The 23390-nt window shown below is 36.5% G+C and overlaps 1 long non-coding RNA gene across 1 annotated transcript in view; it reads left to right on the top strand.

The window, feature by feature from the left end:
• Positions 1-13703, top strand: part of LOC146445512 (uncharacterized) — a 30180-nt gene extending 16477 nt beyond the window's left edge. Inside the window, exons 2-3 of the long non-coding RNA XR_014852458.1 lie at positions 5565-5662; positions 13596-13703. This is a non-coding gene — a long non-coding RNA (uncharacterized LOC146445512). The remainder of the gene's footprint in view (positions 1-5564; positions 5663-13595) is intronic.
• Positions 13704-23390: the final 9687 nt, after the last annotated feature.

Here is a 23390-nt window from a genome sequence, read left to right as displayed (position 1 = left end):
AAGCCTAAACTATATTTTCTCCATCTTTCTGATTCAACTGAACCACATAAAAATGTGTGTAGGAAGAGGCTGTCTGTATGGGGCTGAACAGTCAGTCTAGGAGTGTGAGTTATTAAAAAATTGTAGAGATGATTTTAAAAAATTGTAGTTTTAAGATGCTCAAAAAGAAAGCACACTGCCATACTGAGTGGTTATCTTGCTGCACATGTGTTTGATTAAAAAAAAAAAAAAAAAATCACAAGCTAACAGACAACAACAAAAAAAACCAACTTAATGGAAATTCCAAGGCATGTTATTTTCAAAAGAGTTATCTAGCTTTTACATAACTGTGAGGTCTTAAGGACTTTCCACTTCTAAGAATAATACTAATAACAAAAACCCCCAGGTATATTAAAAGGATCTTAAACAGCTGTTCCCTTGTAAATTTAATATGGTAATTCATTTTCTGCACTCCTGTGTCTGTTTGTGTTAAGAAAAATAAAAGTGTTACATAACTGTTTAATACTTTTTACTGTAATATATTTTATAGGAATAACAAGAATATTTGTGTATCATGCACTAAGAAAAATGGTCTTTCTTACTTTCATGCATTTTTATTCTATATTAGAAAAAAGAGTTTCTCTTTTCTTCTGGTAAAAATAGAGCATATTTTTCAAGGAAGAGGTAGAGGATATTAGTCCAGAGTTCTAACTCTGTCTGAATCTGCTACGAGGTAAAAATCATAGATTTATCACTTGGTTTCAAAACAAGGACTGTGTTTTGTAGGGGTTGATATGGCTCAAAACTGTGGCTTAAAACTGCATGCCAGACCTAGGTATGTGTTCAGATATGTTCTCTTTCTGTCCCACTTCCAGCAGTCATATCCTTCCTGTGGCTCACCCTGTCTGCCATATGTCTCCTCATTTGCAGTCCCTGAGTTGCCTTTTCCCATAGATATTCTGGGTGCTCACACAGGAATGGAGGCTGCTCTGGGCTCCTGCTGGCACAGGGAAGAAGGGGACAGGCTAATAAGCCTGTGATCATGACCAAAATTGCAATTCTTTTTCAAGCATTGTGTAGTGTTTGAGAGTCCTGAGTTGTTCTGAAATGCTGTGAGGAGACAGAGCAGAGGTTAAAGAGGGAATGAGGTGGAATTAGCTCTCTAAGGATCCCTCAAGGCCCTTTAGCTGGTTTAAACAAGGAAATCCCACTGAACATCATGTCAAGAGGAACTGTAGGAGTTTGTTTAGTGCTTCTCATTAGTCTGCTTTATGGTATTCTTGGAAAAAAATATCCTGATATCATCATCCCATGGAGGTTTTAAAGGATAAAGTTAACTATGACTCCAGTAGAAGTTAACTAGGATTCCAGTAGAAGCATGTCTGAAATTGTCAGAAATGTAAATACATCATTGAGGTTAATTATATTTGCTTTCTTAAAAACCAAGAACAAAAATAACAAAGAGATACTTGTCAAAGTCATTAACAGTGCAGGAAAAAAAGGTGTCTCTGAGGGGGATGGGACCATCCTAATCAGGTCAGAAATGCAAAAAGATGGCAACAAGATCAAAACTGGGAAGAATTTGAAACTTGGAAAAACTGATAAATGTTATGAACTTGGCTTTAAAGTAATCTTTAAAATATATTCACTACTTACCTCTCTGTGACCATAGCAAGGGTTTTCTTCTTATCAGGTGAACTGATCTGTCACGTAAAAAATTTGCCCAAACCTGTGCAGGTAGTCAGTACAAGTGTCAGCCTCTCTGTGAATCAATGTTCAGTTCAGATGTTGTATTATGACAAAATCCCTGTATTTTTTTGATGCAACCTGATAGACTGATTATAATTTGCATTTTGGTAATCACTTTTCTGCTGTGTTTTCTCTAAGCTAATTTAAAAATGAGTCAAGGTTCTGTATTTCAGTAAACTTTTAATGAATGCAATGTGGTAATACTTTGCTTTGGGACTAATCAGGGAAAGCGGACAAAACAAAATATAAACATCTCTCTGGTGCAATCTAAAAAATTTAAATAGAATTAAGCAGACCACATAATTCTTGAAGAAGTGAAAATGTCATACAGGTGATGAAGAACATTTTTAAAGTCCAAGTGTTTGAACTAAAGAAACTGCATTTTAAAAATGCACAGAAATTCCAACTTCTCTAGTGTGTCTGTTCCAAGGCTCAAACCAGAGGTTAAAAGTTAGTTAGTTGTGTTTCCCAGTGCTAGTGTTGAACTCTAGAAAGAAAAAAACTGAGGGAGGAACCCCTTGTTTTGGAAGAAAAGATAAATGCTTGATGAATAAATTAACAAAAAATTTGCAAAAGTTGTGAGAATAACATTAGTGGAATTAAGAATAGGGATAAGCTGAGAGAAATAATCACTGTTGAGCCTAGTGATGGTGGGTAGCAGTGGTTGGCTCATAACTGGATGATAATTCCTCTGGATGGGGACTTGTGGCTGCAAATCTGGGAACTGAGATACTGCCCTTGCTACTGGGGAGGTGATGGAGGAGTTTGCTCTGATTATTTGAAGATGTGGCAGAGTTTATTCTCAGAGCCTTGTCCTGCAGGGTATGGAAGTGCTTCTTCAGTTCTCCAAGCAGAGGCAAAATGATGTCCTAGAGATAATGAAGTTCTAAATTGGGGTGAAAAATCAGGAAGTCTAGTAGGAATTACAAACAACCCACTGCCAAAAAAAGCTCTCAAAAAAAAACCCCAATAAATTAAAAAGAAATTGAGAATACTGGCACACTTTCTTTTTAGTATCTCCAGAACAATCTTGAGGTTATTTCCTTCTTGTTGAATCCATCTATTTCACTGTGCTGTAGGACCCTGCAATTTTATTGCAAAAAAGAGTAGAATTTTAAAAAAAGCTCCAGAAACAAGTGTTTCTGGCTACAACCAAAATGCTGATGTCCTGTTGCAATTAGGAATAAAACTAGTAGAAAGTCTAAAAATTTAAAATCACAACAACAAATAAAGGTAGATTAGCTGGTGAAACTTTTAAGTGCAGGCAAAATTTCGTGTATGTTTAGCTATTTCTGTACTTTTTGAAGATGAGGATGACCCGTGGAGATTCTTCAAAGCAAACCACATAATTCTGAAACTTTGTTCTTTAAAGAAAACAATTATTCATTAGTTCAATCATTTAATGAATAACTAATCAGTCTTGCATTTTTTAATAACTGAGCATTTTTCATCTACCAGAAAATCACACTGGAAAGTATCAGATAAGAGAGTATCTCTTTTAACTGTTTATTGACAGAATAAAGATATTTACAGGATATTTAACACAGCATTATAGTTGGATATGAAGTAATTAGAATCTAATATTTTATCTCGAAATGGTGTTTTATTCAGGGAGCAAAAGAAGCTCAATTTGTCTTTGTAATAGAAATAATCTAATCTTGTGTTGGAATTTTTTTTGAAGTAGTGATGTTTCAGAAACTTTGCTGAAATGCTGTTGCCAGTAGATCATATTGGAGGAATATTTTCCAGCTAGGTTCTATACATAAATGTGTCTTTTGTTTTCCAAGAAAATCCATGTCTCCATTTTTGTTTAAAATATTTTCCTTACAAGTATCATCATGAGGTTCTTTAGACATTTCATTGTTTGAACTGAAATTGAAGTTTGCTTTTGTTTTTATTCTGTAACTATCCCCCAGGGATGGAGCTGCCCCAAAAATACTTTTGAAGATGGGTATATTTGATGTATGCCTACAACAAAACAAGATATCAAAAACATGTTCTGGGGTAAAAAAAAGAAAAGGAGGCAAAGTTTGGAATGTCATAAAATTGTCAAAACGTAATTCTGATGGAAAGACCTAACTGTAGGTTTGGGGTTTTTTGGTTGGTTTTTTTTTTTTTTTTTTTTTTAATGGCAAATATGAGTTGCCTTCAGCAGGGGCAAGCATATGGATTTCTCTTGACTGCAAAAATTTCAGCCTTGCTCTCTGGCACTTCAGTTGTCTCAAAGATTTTCAGGAACCCATTTGTCACTACCTCGGGTGATGACAGACCAAACCTATTTGTCACTGTGAGTGACAAATAATGGGCACCACGAGGCACTTCTTGGCTGTATTTCATTTGTAAATCACAAAAGCAAGAAGGCGTATTTGAAATTCCCCACAAAGAGTGAATGAAGGACTTGCTACACATTTTATTTGTTTATTGTAGTATGCTAATTCCATATAATATGGAACAATATTTGCAAAAAAAAGCTTTCTGATCTTTTTTTCTCAGAGTCTGCAAACTATGTTTGTAAACCTTTTGAGGAAAATGTAGGCTTGAGGTTTCTCACTCTGAATTAAGACACCCAAAAAAAAAAAAAAAGAGAAAATGCAGCCGTTGGCATGAAATTCAGAGCAGGGTACTCCTATTATTTATTGACGTGAAAAATCTGACCCCAAGAAGTAATATTAGAGTATCCATAGTACACAAATACCTGAAAACCAGAAAGTTTATCGTTGGGCCAACATTAGTCTCAAAGCAGTGAGGGCTGCATTGGTTATATCACACAACAGATTTAGCTGCTTTGTGAAGTTTAAGCTACTGTCAAATCAGATATATTGGTGGTTTTGTTCCATTTACTTATTTTTAAAATCATCTCACCTTCTGCACAAAGCCCTTCAGCGTCTTGGCATTGAATTTGACTTGGAATGTGTTTTGTTCACATGATGGTTTTTTTAAAATATTTGAAATGTTTCTATGTATAAAGACAAGCCTCAAATTGCTCTGAAGAATTGCTGTCCTGTAGTACCTTCTGTTTAACACATCTTGAATAGATGAAACTCTCTCACAGTGTGGTTTAAAGATCAAATAACAGGGATGATCTGTTGCTGAAATACATGGTCAACTCTATGCTCATAATCTCAGTTAATTAGTATTGCCATAAGACCATCATTTTACCAGTAACATATCCTTTTATCTAAAACCTATTTATTTGTTGCACATGTAATCATTTAGGCAAATTATTAGTAAGGACAAAGAACAAGATTTCATCTGAAGTTCTGTTATACCCTTTTCAAAAGGCAGTCTTTCCTATAAGGTTTTTTGGTGTTTTTTCCATGACTCTTGAAAGGCAAGATCTCCTTTCCTGGACTAAAATTAGAAAGAAAACAAAACTGATTTTCTACAGAGAGAAACTCTTATCTTGGCTAAAAATAAATCTTCAAATCTCATATTTAGCAAAGGTCTTGTTTTATTTGCTTGTAGTACCTTAATTAATTTGATCCTGGACTACATTTGTAGTAATTCTACTACCACGGTTAAACTGATACATTAGACTTTCATCTTTTTCCCCTGGAATATGTGCTTAAAAGCCACCTAAGGAGGATACAATTTTTTCTCATTCCGATACAGCAGTGTGTATTTCAATAGAATTGAATAGAATTCCCACGCAGGGAATTATTTACAGTTTTAAATACCGTTAATAATTGTTTTAAATACAATCATTCCTTTCCAAAAATGTAGATCAGCACAAGCAGGGAGAGCCTTATTTTGGTAACTTTAAATATGTTCCCAATTTACTTACACCATGCTGAGGAGACCAACTCCTGGCTAAAAATAGTGTGTTTGTATCACAGGGTACCTTCCTGCGAACACATGCTGCGTGGGAACACTTGTCTGCTTTTGGCATCCTGCACTCCTTGCAGCCTGGGATCACAGCTTCTGGAAGTCACAGGTAAGGGGGAAATAAGAAAGCTGAGGCTTGATTATTCCAGCAATAGTGGAATCAGAGCTGTGGGGAGCCAGTGCTGAGGTCCATGATTGTTCACTTATTCAAAAGGAGTATTGACTGAGATAGGGTTCAACAGAAAATCTGAGGATGGCAGGTGATTCTAAGGACTAATTTTTAAATTATATTATGGCAACATGTTGCCCATACTTTCATGAATGATTTTTTCCCCCCCTGATATTCAGAGAATCAAAAGAACAATAAATAATGAGAAATACAAATGAAATACTTGAAAGTGTGTATGGAGAAGGGAATTTGTACCAACGTAAGAAATACTGGCATGGTATGAAGATGCCATTAGGCTACAGATGTATATTACAAGAAGAAGGAATTGATCCCTAAAACTCAAGATTTCTTTTTTTATATCAGTTTGAGCAGAGGTGGATAATTATGGCCTGAAGTTGATCTGTAGCCTAACCACTAGCACTGCTCATTTTGCACTTTGAGCCCAAGCATTTGTGCCAGAACAGAAATTGTCCTCTGGCCAGAGACAGAGAAAATAACTACTTTTCTCAGAGATGTCCTACACTTAAGTGGTAAACAAAAGAAAGAAAAAAAGAAAGGGAACCTGTTGAAGGCCAACATTGTGAGATATAATCCAAAAATTGTTCACACTGTTTAAAGTCATCTTACCCTCTGTACAAAGCTCTTCAATGTCTTGGCATTGAATTTGGCTTTGAATGTGTTTTGTTAATGTGATTTTTTTTTTCCCAGCACCCATCCACAGCATTCACTAGTGTTTATAACATTATAATAGGAAAAGAAAAACCAGAAAAAAAAACCAAACAAAAAAACCCAAAAAAACCTTTGTCTGTGTTTTTTGGTAGTAGTGTTGTTTTGTTTACTTGGTTTTGTTTCTGGGATTTTTGGGGTTTTTTTTGAGAGAACTACATGTTAGAGCATATAAAGCTAATGGAAAATCAAATAACCTAGTAGTAAAAACAAAGCACATCTTCTAGGTCCACATAAAATGAAGGGTACATCTGTCTTAGAGTGATGAATTGCTTCATTTCTTTGTGAAATTTGTGAATTGCATTTAAATACTTCTATTAAATGCTTTTAAAGTAGCCTTTCATCAAACTGTAACTGCTCAAGTGATACTGAGAGTAAAAGTACTGAGAAACTTGTAAGAGAAAAACAGAAATCTGAAATGTAAGCTGTCAATAATGTTTCCATTCATCAAAAGTGACAAAGTCACGGTTCCAAATGCAATACATCAGAACTTGGATGTTAGAAGCTTCATAAGAGTCTCCCCATTGATCCCTGAATTTAATAGGCAGGTTGTGAGAAAAACACTAATTAAAGGAATTGGTGGGTTTTTTTCCAGCACTGAATTATGAGGTCATTACTACTTGCTAAAATACTTATCCCACTCAAATATTCATAATTATCTATTAGGTTTCTTGCAGACAGGGAGATTATGATAATACATCTAGCTCTTGTTATTAGTGGTTAGTTTCCATCGGTATTCCAGATTAGTCCACTCTGAGCCATATCCCCATCAGCATAAATCACCAATGCAAATGCTAAACAAAAGTAACTTCTCTGTGGGAAGGACACTGCTGGTTGCTTTACTTTCAATAGTTTTTTGCTTCTGCATTACTTGCAGCAGTTTGAAACCTGAAAACGCAATTTCTCTTGCTATTGATTTTTGTTCATTCCCATTTAGTAAGCACTGAGGTAGATGGAGATCTGTGCATGTATCTTTCCATGGGGTGAGCCCAGAATATACTGTATTGTTTCTGTGTGTTGCTTCTGCAGCTTGGAACGCTGGTCTCGCTCTGTGTGGAGCACTTCACCTGCAAAATCTGAAGTTTTATTTGTTTACAGAAAGTTCTAATGAACTCCCTCATTTTAGTGGATGTGCTATGCAGCACTGCAGTGACCTTTGTCTGGTTAAAAGTCCATATTCTTCACACATCCTTTAGATGTCTAATTCTGATAGCCTCTCTGAGTATTTGATCACTTGGAAGAGTTTTAAGGAGTTTAAAAGTTTGTAACTTCATAACCTCACGTTTATATTTAACTGCAACCTTAATATTCTTTCCTTACAAGCAAAATTTAATTCCATTTACTTATAGTTTTATGTTAATTAGATGTCTAACACCATACAGAGATTCCTACTAAAGCAGCATCTATTAAAGCAGGTCAAGCTGTGGAACTAGAGGAAATATCATTGTGCTTACCCTGCTCAAGTGTGTGGTGATTACTCTTTCATCCATCTAAACAATGTGGGAGCTAAAGGATTTTTCCAATACAGAACAAAATTACTAATAGAGCAGAAGTGTTTTCATCTTGTTCAATTTTTGGTCAAATAAGTGTATGATTTCTAGATTGAAATTAATACCAAATGAGAGTAGAACTATAAACTAACTAATTTAATATCTCTGTTCCAAGATAGCTTAGTGTACTTACAGTAATACTCATACTTTTTCACTTGTTCAGAGAGAGGCAAAGGGGTCAGTAGCATCTGAAGTCAACCTTAGCTTATTATTTTTTTTTGTTTTAGTTTTCCAGCATCACCACTCACACCTTTCCTAAAAAAGGCTGAAGTTACTTGTGCCACATGGCGTGAACAGGAAAGAAACTGCTCTGTAAAGGACAAGGAATTGGAAAGAGGTTTGAAGGTGATAAGGGTAATGGCAGTGTAATCTGGCATTGCCCTGGGGATTCCCTATGAGAAAAATAACTAATTGTCTAGAGGGACTGTCAGAACAGCAAACACAGCAAATACCATGGGACTAAGAGAAAGGGCAAGTAGTTAACAAGAGGAGCAGGGGGGGATCATGAATGCTACCTTATAGCTTTGACTGAAAACTGCAAAGCCCTGTAGGTTGTTGAAGGTGTTCTATTTTCACTGAAAAATGGAAGTCCAGAGTGATTAGTCCTTGCAGATCCCAAATGTGATACTGCTAGTGAGAATGTACAGCTTTTAAATCAAATTCAGTCTTGCAATATACATTCCACAGAAGAGATATAAACCAATTTGGAAATGTAGTTGCTGTGTGTGGATGTCTGGGCATTCTGTTCTGGAGTTTTGGGGTTCTTTCTGAGTTTGATGAGGCTGAGTATTAAATTTGCCCTACTTGAGTGTATTCAAGTACAGCCAGAGAGAAAAAGTTCTCCTAGAAGGGATTAGTATATGATCTGATGGAAACTGGACATCAGTAAGGAAGATGAGCTATACTGACAATGCCTGTTTAGCCTCAACAAGAGGAAGAGCTGTTTTAAATAGAATGGTGTAAAGGGACTGTCTAAAACCCCAAAATCTAGTTTTTTCACCAGCACTGCTACTCTTCCAAGATATCAAAATATGAAAATGCAGATGGACCTTTGTCAACCAGGTTAACTCTCAGTCATAAAGAACAGTTACTATTTCCAAGTTCAATAAAGGGAAAAAAGATTACATTCTACAGCCTTTATTTTTTAAATGGGAAAATTGCTTCTGTTTCTCAGGGTTCATCGTGGTATTTAATAAATAGCAAACACATTTAAAAAAAAACAAACAAGAAGTGGAGATTAAATTATCCTTGCCTGTCTGGGCTAAACGGTTTTATAACAAGCTCAAGTGATATTGACCCTATGACATGAGTTACATAGACTCAAAGTAAATATTTAGTGAGTTCCATGTGATTTGTCATGAATCTACAGTCTAATCCCCCCCAAATTCTAAAAAATGTCTAGTTATGACATTTGACTATATAGTGGGATGAGGATTCATATTCAGATACAGAGAGATGGCAGAGAGCAAAAATCAACAAAATTTTCTTAATGGCATGGAGAACAAAAATTCTTGGTGGGTGCTGGTTAGTGTCACTTGGTCTAATCCAGTAATTTGTTTTTCTTTAGAAACAACAATTACACCATCTCAGGGCTGCGTGCTGCCAAAACTAAAGGTATTGTCTGCAGTGGTTTGCATGGCAAGCCCCAGTGACTGAGGTAACCAAGGCTTTATGGCATGGGAAAATGTTTTTCACTCTTAGCAGTTGGTTATAAAATCTCTGTACGTGGCTTCTCACCTTCAATGATGTTACAGGTACCTCAGTACCATTTTAAAAGGCAGAGAGGTATAAAATGGAATTGGGAACTGAAGCAGATACCAAGGTATTCTAACCTGTCAAAGTGAAAACCTCAAGTAATCAGGTTCACAGGCACAGCCTGGATTTTTTGGGTGCTGTTCAACAGCTGAAAACACCTTGAGTGCACACACAGAGTCTATTTGAAGACACAGCTGAAGTGTAAAGTGCTAAATAAAGTGATGCCCCCTGTCCAAATATTCTAAACTTGTTGCCTAGGATTGGGTAAGGGTCAAGGTCTTCAGAATCAATTTCAGTGTTGCTAATATATATTCTGATTACAAGTGGCTGTTCTGGCACTGGCCTTCCTGCAACAGGTGTTACAGGAGAGGAAGTATTTCCTGAGCTTTTGTTTTCTGCAATTAAGCCTCTGTTGTTGTTTTGTTTGGGGTTGTTTTTTTGTGGGTTTGTTTGTTGGTTCATTTTTTAGGTTGGGTTTTTTTGTTGTTTTGTTGTTGCTGTCAGGTGTTTTTTTGTCTGAAAGAAGGGAAATTGGCAGTGAATGCCTGTGTTATTTCTCTTTTTTGGTATAAATAATTAAAGGAGAAATCTGAGGGGAGAATGAAGATGCAAGACTGTTCAAGATTTGGGGTTTTTTAAAATGTTTTTCTCTTTTTTTTTTCCTTCTGGTTTTAAGTGACTGGTTTAAGACAGTCACTTTTATGAAATAACATTTTTGAATGGTGTTTAAACAAACTTTAGGGAAAAAAACAAAGGAGATATCCTCAGATCACAGTTTCTGTGAATTGCAGCATTGTTACTCTTGGTTTTATAAAGCCAAGTTAGAAGACTTCAAAATTCATTAAAGATGCAAACTAGTTTGTTCGCTATGTTTTTAAAGCATCGTTCTTTGATTTTTAACAGCTGGGTGTTAACAGTGGGATTTCTTTGTTTTCCACACCATGTGACATAAGAGGGGAAAAATATTGGTGAGAAAGCTGGTGTCATAAAAGTGAGCATTTTTAAACATCAGATGACATGGATAGGTTTTTGGGTGTTTCAGGTAAAAAAGTAAAGACATGAAGGAACCAAGCAGAAATAGAACATCAGCATGGACTTTACAGAACTTGCAATTTTCCTATTTTACCAAGATTCTAATCACTGTTGGATAGCTCTGTATGGTTTCTTAAAAAATGCATAAAAGCAAAAGGGTTTGCCTTTATTTGCAGTGAGTTTGGTTTACATGCAGATACAAAGCCAATACATTCAAACTAGCATTAATTCTATTTACTATATCACATTTTTGTTATTGTCAATCATTAGCTGCAACATAATCAGCAACCCTATTTCCATAAGTCATCTAAAAATATAAATACCTAAAAAGAATATTGATCCATTCATGTTAATTAGTCATTGAGCTGGAGAGAAACTGAACTGCAATTGTACTTGCAATCAAAACCAGACAGGTGGATAATCTTTGTGATTCAGATGCAACTATATGTAGGTTTTGCTGTTCAATTTCCCTCTGATTCATTGCTTGCCACAAAACCTTTCAGAAGACAGGAAGTTTTAAACAACTTAAAATGGGACAGGAAATTATAAGAGCTGTGATTAAAATGTAGATATTTTCTAATTCCTGACCAGCACAAATCATAATGCAGAGATTTTTCACTTTAGGAAGTGTTTTGAGGCAAGAATAGGGAACAAGGCTATGGTTGACTAAATCTGCTGCACAACAGTGACAGAGAACCACCAAAAACTATTCAGAGAATTTTCTCTGGGTTCTTGGAAAGCTTGTGGAGTGTGATTTCTAGTGGGTGGTGTTCATAGTTATGAAAGCAGTTATGAAAGCTATTAGACTGTTTGCTTTTGATGAGCAGATACATCTGTGGTTTCCATGAAAATTCCTCTCTGGTGCAATAGACCCTTTCTGAATGGCCTTTCTCCTTTAATCAGCATTTTCTATTGCTATAACTTAGTTTGTATCCCTCAGAGCAGCTGAAGGTCTGGCCTTAGGGCATCCAGGATGCTCAGATTTTATGTACTGCAATATCAGGTTTGCTACCTGATCGTCTGTAAGCTTGGAATCTTGGACTTTTTTCAATTATGCTGTAAGCTGCAATAACTCTAATTGTCATTGTGGAGAAATGTATCAAATAACTCAGCTGCTTGGACAGCACACAGTTTAGAATTTATTAGCTGCTGCTCTGCTCCTAATTTAGTGGCATAGTCTCATCTCATTGAAAGTATAATTGCCATTATTGAGTAATCATTTTGATAGGTTATTCCATTTTCTGCCCTGTTTATCTTCTGTTCTTAAGTGTCTCGCTTTCCTCTTTCAACATTGCCATCTCAATCTGAGCTCCTTCTGACTAATTCTCAATATTTTCCACCGTTCTTTTAATGGCACAATCAGTGCTTGAGAGCATCTCCATGTCTGTGGCAATTCTGTCAAATTGTCTGAAGAGATTTGAGTACTATGATTTCATTTCTGAGCTGCTGCTGTTGCCCCATTTTGATACATGGGGTTTTTCATCTTCCACCCTTTTTTTTTTTTTCAGTTTGGTCTCATACAATAAGACTACTTTTATATTTAAATCAATTATCCATTGAAAAATTAGCTTTCTGAAAAGGTCCTATGCCTAAAGTACCTCCAGCATCTTCAAGGGTGTGTACATGAAATAAGGTATTTTCTAACTTGCAATCATGGTCTATAGTGGGTAGCTAGAAGGCAAAGCCATGTCTTTTATACTGGATATTTTGTCTGTCATAATCAACTTGAAAGTGCTTCTGCCCTGTTGTTATGCATATCACATTTGAATGTTTCTTGTAGACCTTTACAAAAGGAAATGAAAATAACCTAGGACCTTGAAAAGAATCTGATTTCTATTTCACAAATTACACTAATTTTGTCACTGCAGTATGTTGCAGTGTGTCCCTTTATGCATCCTCTGGTGAGTGCACATACATGGAAAAAACCTGAAAGGGAGATGAGATCTGTTATGGAGCTCAGAATTGTTATCTGAGTCTTTGGAGAGAACGCTAAAGATGACTAGTAATAAAAACTTATTTATATTTTCTACCTTGTTTGATGCTTCTTACTTATTCTCCTTCCCTGTGTTTCATACTAGTATTACTGACCTCAGGCTCTTTTTATTTAATAGATTTAATTACTGATATTTTTGAAGAACCAAGTAACATCCAAGGCCTTTTTTCTTTCCTGGTGGATATTTTAATGGCCATGTTATGTTAAAAGCTGCTGGATATTTAATGGGTGATTTAATTCCACCAAAAATCCATGTACAGTAAAAGTGCTTTGCATGATTTGTCCTGAAATACAGATTCCTGGCAGGGATCCTGCAGGCTTGTGGAAGGAGAAGCCCATGCTGGAGCAAGTTTGCTGGCAGGACTTGTGACTCCATTGGGGGATCTATGCTGGAGCAATTTGTGACAAACTTCATCCATGGGAAGGACTCACTTTCGAGCAGTTCATGGAGGACTCTCCCATGGGAAGGAGCCCACACTGGAGCAAGGATAGTGAGAAATTCCTGTTCCTGAGGAAAAAGGAGCAGCAGAGACAACGTGTGATGAATGGAGTTCAGTTCTCATTCCTCATCCCCCTGCACCACTGTGGGGTGCAAAAATCAGGAGTGAAGTTGATGCTGGGGAGAAGGGAGGGGTGGGTGGGAAGGTGTTTTAAGATTTGTTTCATTTCTCATTACCCTGCTCTGATTTTGATGTGTAGCAAATTCAACTAATCTCCCCAAGTAAAGTCTGCTTTGCCCATGACAGTAGCTGGGGAAGGATCTCTCCCTGCCTTTTTTCTCGTGAACTTTTTGTTCTATTTTCTCTCCCCTGTCCAGCTGAGGAGGGGAGTGACAGAGTGGCTTTGAGGGACACCTGGCATCCAGACAGGATTAACTCACAACAGGATGGAAACAAAACAGAGAAAGGCACCAGAGTGCTGAATGGACCTGGTAAGAGTTTGGGGATTATGAGTTCAAATTAAAAAAAAAATTGAAATATAAAACAGAATGCTTCTCTCAACAGGCCTTTATTCAATGACCCAAAACAGTTAAGAATTACATAAATGACTAGACAAAAGTAGTTCTTTTTGTGTAGTATGGCCTGCTCTAAATGACTTTCTGTTTCCAGATGATTCTGCCTGTAGTTCTTCAAGAAATGGTGAGTTGGAATGAAAGCCCTGAGTGGCTAATTTAGAAATGTCTTATCCAGATGGAATTAATTAAACAGGATTATTACATTAATTCCAATGCTTTTATTACTGTAGTAAAAATGCATTTTTTACACGGTTTTAAAATTCATGTCCATTGTTCCTTCATAGTAGTTGCCAGAGATTTCAGTCACATCTCTTCATTTCTATGATGCTATTTCTTCCCCTCCTGGTTTGCTTATTTGCGAACTTGTTTCCTCTGTCACAGTTCTTTCAGTCTTGTGGAGATAAATAATAACTTATAGCCAGTCAAAAATAATTTCTATTTGGCTTCAATGTTTCTATTTTCAAGTTTACTCAAAATATTTATGTAATGCAAATCTCTGTTCCAGTGAACAACACATACTTTTTGTGCCCTATTTTGAATCTGGATCGCCCATTCTGTTAAGAAAAGGGAAAAACAACAACAAATATAGATCAAAGAGGTACCCTAATTGCTTGCATGAAGAGCAAAAGAGGATTTTAAAAGCCCTTTTCAAGTTGTCAGCACCGCATCTGACATTATGTACCTGCTAAGGATGACGATAAAGGGTTGTAGCTTTTTTTTATTTTAAATGTATTCTGTATATAAGTGTATATACATATATATATGGACTGATGCTTATATACATGCACTGTATCTGGTGCAGATTTTCCATTTCCCCTTCCAGCATTAGGGACTGCAAAGGTTTGCAAGTGTGGCAAGTCTCCTGGCTGTTAATATCTTTTCCATTCTGCCAGCCTGGAACTTAACCAGACACAATTTTATTGTGCATATTGAAGTCAGAATAATTTCTCACAGATGCTCATGTATCTCAATTCCCATTTATGTATCATTTTTACTACCATCTGATATTGTGACCTGCAGTTCGTATTTATTGCCATTACCCAAGCCATTCAGTCTTCTTTAATAATACTAAACAAAAAGTGTGAACAATTATATAGCTTCTTAGAGAAAATGTGCACAAACTGAACTGGCTATGCACAGCTGTTAACATTTAAATCCCATCTGTAAGTGGAAACAATTATCTTTAAATTCTACATGTAATAAACCCCCCCAGAATACTTCTGGCCTTTTCTGAAATTTGTCTTTAGAAATTAATACTGAAAATGAGTGTTTTCTTCATTACTGTTTTCCAAATGAAAGCTATGGGGTGAAATGTGCTGTTAGTATAGGAGTGAGATCCAAGGTCTTAATCCCTGTCTTTCAGAAAACCAGTCTTTATCCTGAATTTGAAACAAATAAAAGAATCAGATTTATGGGAAGAGATTCCTGAGCTAATTTGAAGCACATCCCTTGCAGAATGTCACAGCTTAGGGATGGCAATTGGATAAGCATGGATGTGCCTGGACAGGATCTCCATGGGGCCTGTTTGGTGGCTGCAATCAGAAGATCTGTGATGCACATTCAAAACGCCTTAAGTTCTGCAACTGCAGTTTTATTTTACCATTCTGACTTGTCTTTTCAAAAACCTCTTCCATTTTGCCTCCCTTTCTGCTGCTAATGGTGGATGGCAGCTGTCACGAGATCTCGGCACTCCATGCTTCTCTTGTCAATGAAAGTGTTTTCATGTTGGCATTGACAGACAGAAATGTTTTCATGCCATCCTTAGGAGCACCGTGAAGTTTCTTCTGATGGACTGCATGAGTTCAACTCTTAGCTCTCCTGACTGATTCCACTCTTAATTTTTGATTTTACAGCTTGAGAATAACTTCTCACATTTATCAGACTGCTTATAATTAGCTCTCATTAGAGGATATCCAGCAAGAGGATGAATTATGGTTTCTCTGAATAGGCATGAAATCCTTCCAAAGCCTGGCATCTGACATGTTATCAAAACATCCTGGATAAATAGCTAGCAAGGAACCTAAAGATCAACAGCTCAATCACCTAACACAGGGACAAGTTCATGTATCTGAGACTAGCTGGTCCTTTTTCATACTTGCAAGAAGGATGCATTTATTTTCTGGCTGAATTAGTTGATTCCAGGTAGAAATCTAGCCACAACTCTATTGTTCTTGCCCTGGATAAGTAGCACCAAAATCCGTATAACTGACTTCAAATATGCAGGAATATGTTTGTATTCCCTGAAGGCATCTGAACTAAAATGAAAAAAAAAAAAAAAGAAAAATTATTACTGGAGGAATTTTATGGTATCTGAGATTGATAATGGCATTTTGAGGTACAGACTGCTGAGTTACAACAGTATTTAATTATCTTAGACACAGTATGGACAGCTAAGTGTGCAATCAATGAAGATCATAGAATCACAGATCTATGTTTGTTGTGAAAGGGACCTTTACAGGTTATCTTGTCCAACCCCCAAGATGCTTCTCTCAAGAGAAGAAGCTTCTCTTGACTGTTTTCCTTGCAGTTAGGATGTGAGAGATATTCCAGCAATTTAATAATTGGAACCTTCTGCATCTATTCTACTCCCTTACTGAAAGGAAAAAAGCCCAAAAACTCAGGAAATGAGAAATTGGAGAAAAATTAAAGATAAAATTCTTGTTCTTTGAAGTGTACTGGAAAGAAAATAATGCTTCAGAGAGAATCAATATATCATCTGAAAACTAAATATGCCCACTTCAAAATTTGAATGTCCATTTTAAATGAGTCTTCAGATGCACTGCCATCACAGTGAAGAAATATATCAAAACAGGATGTAGTAAGCTCATAGTTTTGAGAACCTCTTAAGAAGAGGTGGAAGTGCCCTCTGTGCCAGTTCATGTCAATATCTCCATTGATTCCTACATATCTGAAAAGAGAAACTTTGGGAAACAAGGCCAAAGAGAAGGAAGTTAAGTGCTGAGAGAGAACAGATGAGAGGCTCCCAAGAATCCATCAGCTCTGGAGAACAGTGGCCTTGTTGGATCCGTAAGAATTGTAACATTTAAGACACAGTCAATTGAAAATGTGCAACACCATTGGCACATACGGGTGTCAAAGACAAGTGCCTAATTCAGACCACATCCAAGAGCACAGAGCCTGTTACATGCAGACAAAGTCAATAGGATTAGTTACAGAGGTCTTGAAGAAAATTCCTTGAAGGACTTTCTGTCCGTAAAAGTCAGTGGAGCATCCATGTGGAGTTCCACTTCGGAATAAATCACTGGGGTTGGCCTCCCAGCTGTTGCTCCAACCCTGAGAAGGCTGAGTGTGTTCATGTGTGAGGGAGCAAGAAAAAGAATGCACTCTGTGAACAGTTACTGCTGTTAATAAAACCAACTTATTTATTATAACACCTTAAATTATTGACAGTGTTCTTTCTTGACACTGTCATCTTTTCTCTCTATGAGAGAAAAGGATATTTATGATAAAGAAATACAATGAATTTGCTTATATCTATTTAGTCTTAAAATACATCCTTTCATGGAGATGCATGTAAATGAGATTCCTGGTGAGGAGAGCCCTCAGAATCAAGTTTAAACTTTGGGTTTGAAAGTTCAGACTGAAGCCCATCATGCATCCACCAGGGAAAGAATCAAAGTGTTGAAATGTTTATAAGGTGGTCTCACACAGCAACTAGTTCTGAACATCCAAAGAACATCTAGTATGGGGGAGAAGCTTTAGGTAATGAAGTTAAAGACTGAATTTAAGTTTTGACTGGCTTGAAATAAAAGCAAAAAGGATGGAAGAAAGGCTATAATTATTGGAAGAACATAATGTGATGCTTAGACAGGATGTGAAATTCGCTGAGGAACATATTGCGGCTATAATTAGAGATAGTGTTTCAGTCACTTTAAAAATGAGTCATTAGAGAATGCATTAAAAAGAAAAAGTCTACATCTGTTGGGTCTCCCAGTTGGGACAAAAACATGAGACCTAAAAGGGAAATGCAAATTCTTTCTTCTAAGGAGCTCTGAGGTTAGATTCCAGAAGTGAAGCACAAATAAAGCTGTGAAGTTGGAAGCAAATAGAAACAAAACAAAAGTAGAGATGGCTTGTAATATTTGCCATACATCCTTCTAGAACATAGACAAGAGCACCGATACTTATCCTGCAAGGAGTTAAAATTGATCACTTAGGACTTTTACAGGGTATTTCTCTCATCTTTCATCATAACTTCCAATGGTAGGAAAGGGAAAATAGTTCCACTGCAGGTTTTGGTAAAGTTCAGTAAATAAGCACAGTTGAGTGACTTGTCTCAGTTCTTCTGTGTTCATCTTCAATATGGAACGAGCTCGATGGAGAACAGCTTTTGCTATTCATTGCTCGTCTACAATAAACAGTTTTCAATTAATTTCTTTTCTAATTGTGCTAGGACTAGGGGTGAGAAGCACAGATGTCAATTTTTGATTGCATTGGCTTTTGCAAAGAGCTGAATTTTCTGGAGGCGGAGAAGTTTGTGGGAAGGAGGTCAATGCATGTATTTGGCATCACATTGCTCTCAGGCTGTCTGCATGAGGGAATGTTCTACAATAAAATATATTGCCTAGCAATTTTAATCAAATCAGCAAATTAAATGAAAATGAGCTACGCAGTAAAAAAGACAATGCTACTATTTGGTCCAACAGTTTCCTCTTTTTTTGGCCTCTAATATAGATTACTCTGTAAATCTATTTATTTTAGATGATCATAACCTGTTTGAAAAGTGGTTTTCTATGAAGTTCTGCCACAGACTAAACCTGTGTAGATTTGTAATAAAATAAGGTAACTCAGTGTCATTGGTCCACCTGGACAAAAGACCCCCAGACCAAACGTGGAAGATTTGGAGTCTCTGTTAGAACATAAGCAGTATTATTGTGAAATGCTGTGGAACTCAAGGATGTAACACTTTCCTGAGTTCAATTAAGATTTAAAACAAAAAAGTACACTCTGTACTTTGAATTATTTATGTAGCTTATAAAACTTCTTGATGAGTGCAAGTTGTGAAGACCAACACACAGTTTTAGAACAATTAGTTATTGAGTCATGCAAAAGATGAGGTGAAGTGAGGTGAGATAAGTTTGCAGCCGGTTACTTTGGTCTTCATCTTATTGCCTGAATCCTGTTATTGTTATTTTTATCAATGAAATAATGGTGTTTCAGCTCAATTTAAGCTGCATGAAAAATATGAGTTCTCTTAATTTGCTTGCCAGGTAAGCCTTAGCTCTGAGGAAGTGCACAGAAAGTGTTATTCTAGAGATATTTTAATACCAACCCATTGTCCTTGTCTGACACTCTGCTTTGTTGAAGTTGAAACTTCTCCTGTCCTGCCTTTCGAAAGTCTCTTTAACAGCATTCAAGACAAAGCAGCTTCTGAGCTTTAAAGAGAAATGAAAACACCTTAGATTGAGCTCAGTTCTCATCATAACTGCTATATATTTTATTTAGCTTTATTAAATAGCAGTTGGAAGACAAGTTATTGACAGCTTTCATACAACTCAAAGTTGTTTATTTAATCTATTAATCCTGTCTCTGCTAAACTGTCACAAACATGATCTCTTGGATAAGGACAACCTGTTCCCTGAGAAACTAATAGAAAAGTTTTGTGCAGTTGTATGGGTTAGCAAATATAATGAACTGTTCATCCCTCATGAAATGTATAAAATCAAGATTTAATTTACTTTTTTTTACCTTTTCTGGGCAATTTTGGACTATTTTACATCAGCCTAAGTAGGAGGTATTGTCTAAAGCACCCAAATATTTCTAGCACACTTTTCCTTGAAAAGAGGGGGAAAACACTCATCAGGCAGCAGGGACAGAGGATGCTCAATCAGCTGTCTGCAGCCCAAAGTTGGCTGTGACCACTGCAGGCCTGGCCCTCCAGCTGGAGACCTAGAGATAAACACAGGCTGGAATAATCATATTACAGCTATTTGGATATGCTTCAAATGAAAAGGTTTTCTCGGGGAGAGGAATTTTGGTGCGTGGTGTCTGTAAAGCTGATTTAGAACAAATTGTTTGTGCATGCTGGAGCAGGAGCAACCTCCCTAACACATCTGATCATGTCTGTGTCAGCAGTCCTGCATTGCTGGGGAATGGGAAGGGGGAGGTATGTCTCCTGGAAGATTTTAATACTTTAAAGAAGTGTGCAAGTACAAGAAATGCAAAATATGGGGGAGGCAGAGTGAGTGAGTTCAAGTTTTTTCTTTCTTTTTTTTTTTTTTTTTTTAACCATCTATTGGGTTTTGACAGGTCACCTTAGTAAGAGAGAATGAAAATAAATGGGTGTGTTACATTTTGCCTTCTGGTGAACCTAGGAGAGCTATTCAAGTCACACTTAAGCTACTATTAAAAGAGTTGCTCCAGTTTTATGTAAATGAAAATATTAATTATCATATTTGAATTCTGAAAGTGCAAACATCACAATAGCATCTCAATAACAACTGTAAGTTGGGTGGTGCTTTATGACTAGTGTATTTTAAGCCACTCAGAGGTTCTATAATTATACTGAAGATGTAAAGGAAAGGTATTGCAAAGTAACAATTACTTGCTAAGTTCAGACAAAGCATAGCTTGAACACCAAATTTAAAAACTGAAGTCAACTCTTCTTTTTAACAGCTGCAGAGTAAAGTTTCATAAAACTCCACTCAGTTTTGAGAGTGAATTAAAATACTGATGAAGTTCAGTGATATACTTGCATTTTCTTCCTCTAAATAAGAATTGTTTTTTTATTTTTTCCCCATTCAGAATAGCCTTTGCCATTTGTTACACTCAAAAGTTTTCATAGTATCTTTCATAGTATCAAGTACATCTAGGAGGAAATTTTATAAAATATCTAGAGTATTACCACTAATGTTGGAAATGGTTGCCATTTTTTTTGTGTAATAATTGTCTAAATAATAAGGGCATTGTTATAAATGAACATCAGAAATGAAATAGGCAGCTCTTCCTTTTTCTGGGTTATTTTTTTTTGCAATGATTTAGAGATACTTCAGGAGTTTAGCAGTTTTGGAAGACAATAGATATAAACTGACTTCTAATACCACTTGCATCAGTGCACCAAATCTGACATAATATTCTTGAAAAATTGACTTGTGTGGGTGATTCTGTTCCTCTGGAAACAATTGGTGTGTTACACTGAGTAGCATGACATTGCCTGGTCCTGCTTCTAGCAGGTAAATTATGTTGACAGACTGCTGAGAATAACTTATTTTCCTACATTTTTTTATCCTGTATGTTTTCTTCGTTGCAAGTGTCATAGAAAGGCAAATGAGGTGGAAAGACTGCAGTTACTTTGCTTAATAAATGGCTGTCTAGTAGATTCACAGAGCAAACCCTGTGGTAGCATTTCTTTCAAAGCACAGACCTGAAGATTAGCAACTATTTCACTGTACATATTTAAGTAGTTATAATAAAACACAACTGAAGATGGTCTGAAAGGAAAAAATGATCTTAAGCACTTTCTTTTCTGTGTAGTTTTTAGATCTGGAACATTCCTCTGTCTTTAAACAAATAAAGGTAGGAGGCTGCAAGCAGCCTCTTTGCAAATTGGACTGCAAGGACTCATAGATTGTTTTTTATTATGTTTTTTACCCATTGCTCACACTCCATAATCAACTAGCTCAGTAGTCAGAAAGTCTTGTTGAGCTTGCAGTTTTTCTCAGATCAAATCTTGTGCTGCACCATGCTGTGCAAATAGCTTTCCATTGAAATCTCCAGAGCTGTCAAATGTTTTGGGCCAAATTCTGCTCTGGGATGTGCCCTAAAAAGCATCCCAGTTATCAGATTCTTCCTCATGTCCTTCATCCTCAATACTCACCCCTTTTCTTCAAAACTCCACTAATATAAAAAGGCTCCATCCCCCCCAAACCATCTCTCCCCACTTAAGGAGTAGTTGAAAGCAAAGTGGGTGAAACAAGCAGACCAAGCCAACTGAAGAACTGAAAAAGAGTTGCTTTCATTCCATTTACAAACCTTCACTCCTGTGTTCTTCCAAATCAACCTGGGAATGAAAACTTTCTAAGGACTCTGAAAGGTAACTGAACTAGTTAGTGACAGAAGTCTCATTCTCCATTTTATGCATTAATTTGGTATTTATTCTCCTCTCTTTTTGTGTGATCCTTCATGAAATGACTAGGGAAATAAAATAATTATGAATCTATTTTATAACATTTTCTGTGGTGAAGCAGCTGAATTATGCTATAAGTAATTTATGGGGAGCTGTTAGCACAAATAATTTCTCTGCTGTATTTTTGTCCAATGCTTTCATTTAAAGCAGTATACTAATGAATCAAATTCCAAAGCATTTAAAATTAGCATTTCTATTTTTGTTTTATGATGCAGTTATTAAAATTAAGGAAAAAGTTTTGAGTAAATGAAGTTATACTACTGAATTACATAATTGGGCTTCTGAATAATTATTTAAATAACTACTGTGACTTTCATTATTTGACAAATTTGTGAAGAATGATGAGAGTAAAATCATAGTCTTTAACGAGATTTCAGTGATGGTATTGGGGGTTTTGATGGGGTCAGCTGACCAGGACCTGGAAACATAATAGAATAACTTTAATATCCAGGATAAACTAAATCTGGGAATACTCTTAACTCACAAACTTGGGGAATAGACTGCACATGAAAGTATTCATAGACAGATGCACTCATCTGGAGCAAATGGTATGTAACAGGATGTGGTTTATAGTGGTACATGCTGCTTGTCATCTAAATCTGTGCTCTCAAGTAAAATAACAAAGAAACCTCATACATCTGCCAGGGGGTTTGGGTCAACCCAAATTTGAAGGGGAAGATGTAGTTAAAAAAGAAAAAGTCTTAACAAGACTTTTGTTTGGGCTGACGGAAGGAAATGGGAAACAGTTTTAAACACTGTTTGGCTTTTATCCATCCTAATTGGCCTGTTCGTGCTTGTGTGTCTTCATATTTTTGCATGTCTGCTATGAAGAGGGAAAATGGAGCTTACAAAAATAGTTAAAAGTCAGTCTGATATTGAGAAAAATGAGATTTATTGGCAGGAGGGAGATGTTACAAGTGAAGCAGTTGAAATAAAGCCATATGTAGGGAAGGTAAAATAAGGTAATAAAGCATTGGATGAATGGCAATAAAAAGACCAAAGATTCCAAATTTGAACAATAGAAGCAGAAGTCAAGCAGTCAGCATGTAACGGATGGAAAGAATTAGTTTAATATGCTGGCAAGAAAGAGGCTATAAATTCTGTGAAAAGGAATGGAAGTGAGCCACCATGCTGAACTGGACTACAAACCCTCAGAAACAGGAGGCTTTGATGTGGATTTGATGGGATATCCTGTGGGGCAGACATAGGGGAGAAGAGCTGGGATTTCAGAAGATGGAAATACTGCAGAGGACTGTGGTCCTCTGATGAAATCTGCAATGAGAGCTGTACTGGATGTGGTCATCTGGCAATCTTAATAAGCACCTTGCTGCCCTAAGAATAACGCTTTAGGTACATTTTTGCCTTTTATTCTGAGAGCGATTGGAGGAAATCTCAGGCGCATAATTGCCGGTGCTCGTTTGCAATTTCTGGATTCAGTCTGCGCAGTTCCA

Source organism: Lichenostomus cassidix, chromosome 1 (genome assembly GCF_008360975.1).
Source record: "Lichenostomus cassidix isolate B80296 chromosome 1, HeHo_3.0, whole genome shotgun sequence".
Taxonomy (NCBI): Eukaryota; Metazoa; Chordata; class Aves; order Passeriformes; family Meliphagidae; genus Lichenostomus; species Lichenostomus cassidix.
The sequence above is the reverse complement of the archived record's forward strand: the minus strand, read 5'-3'. Positions and strand labels throughout refer to the sequence as shown.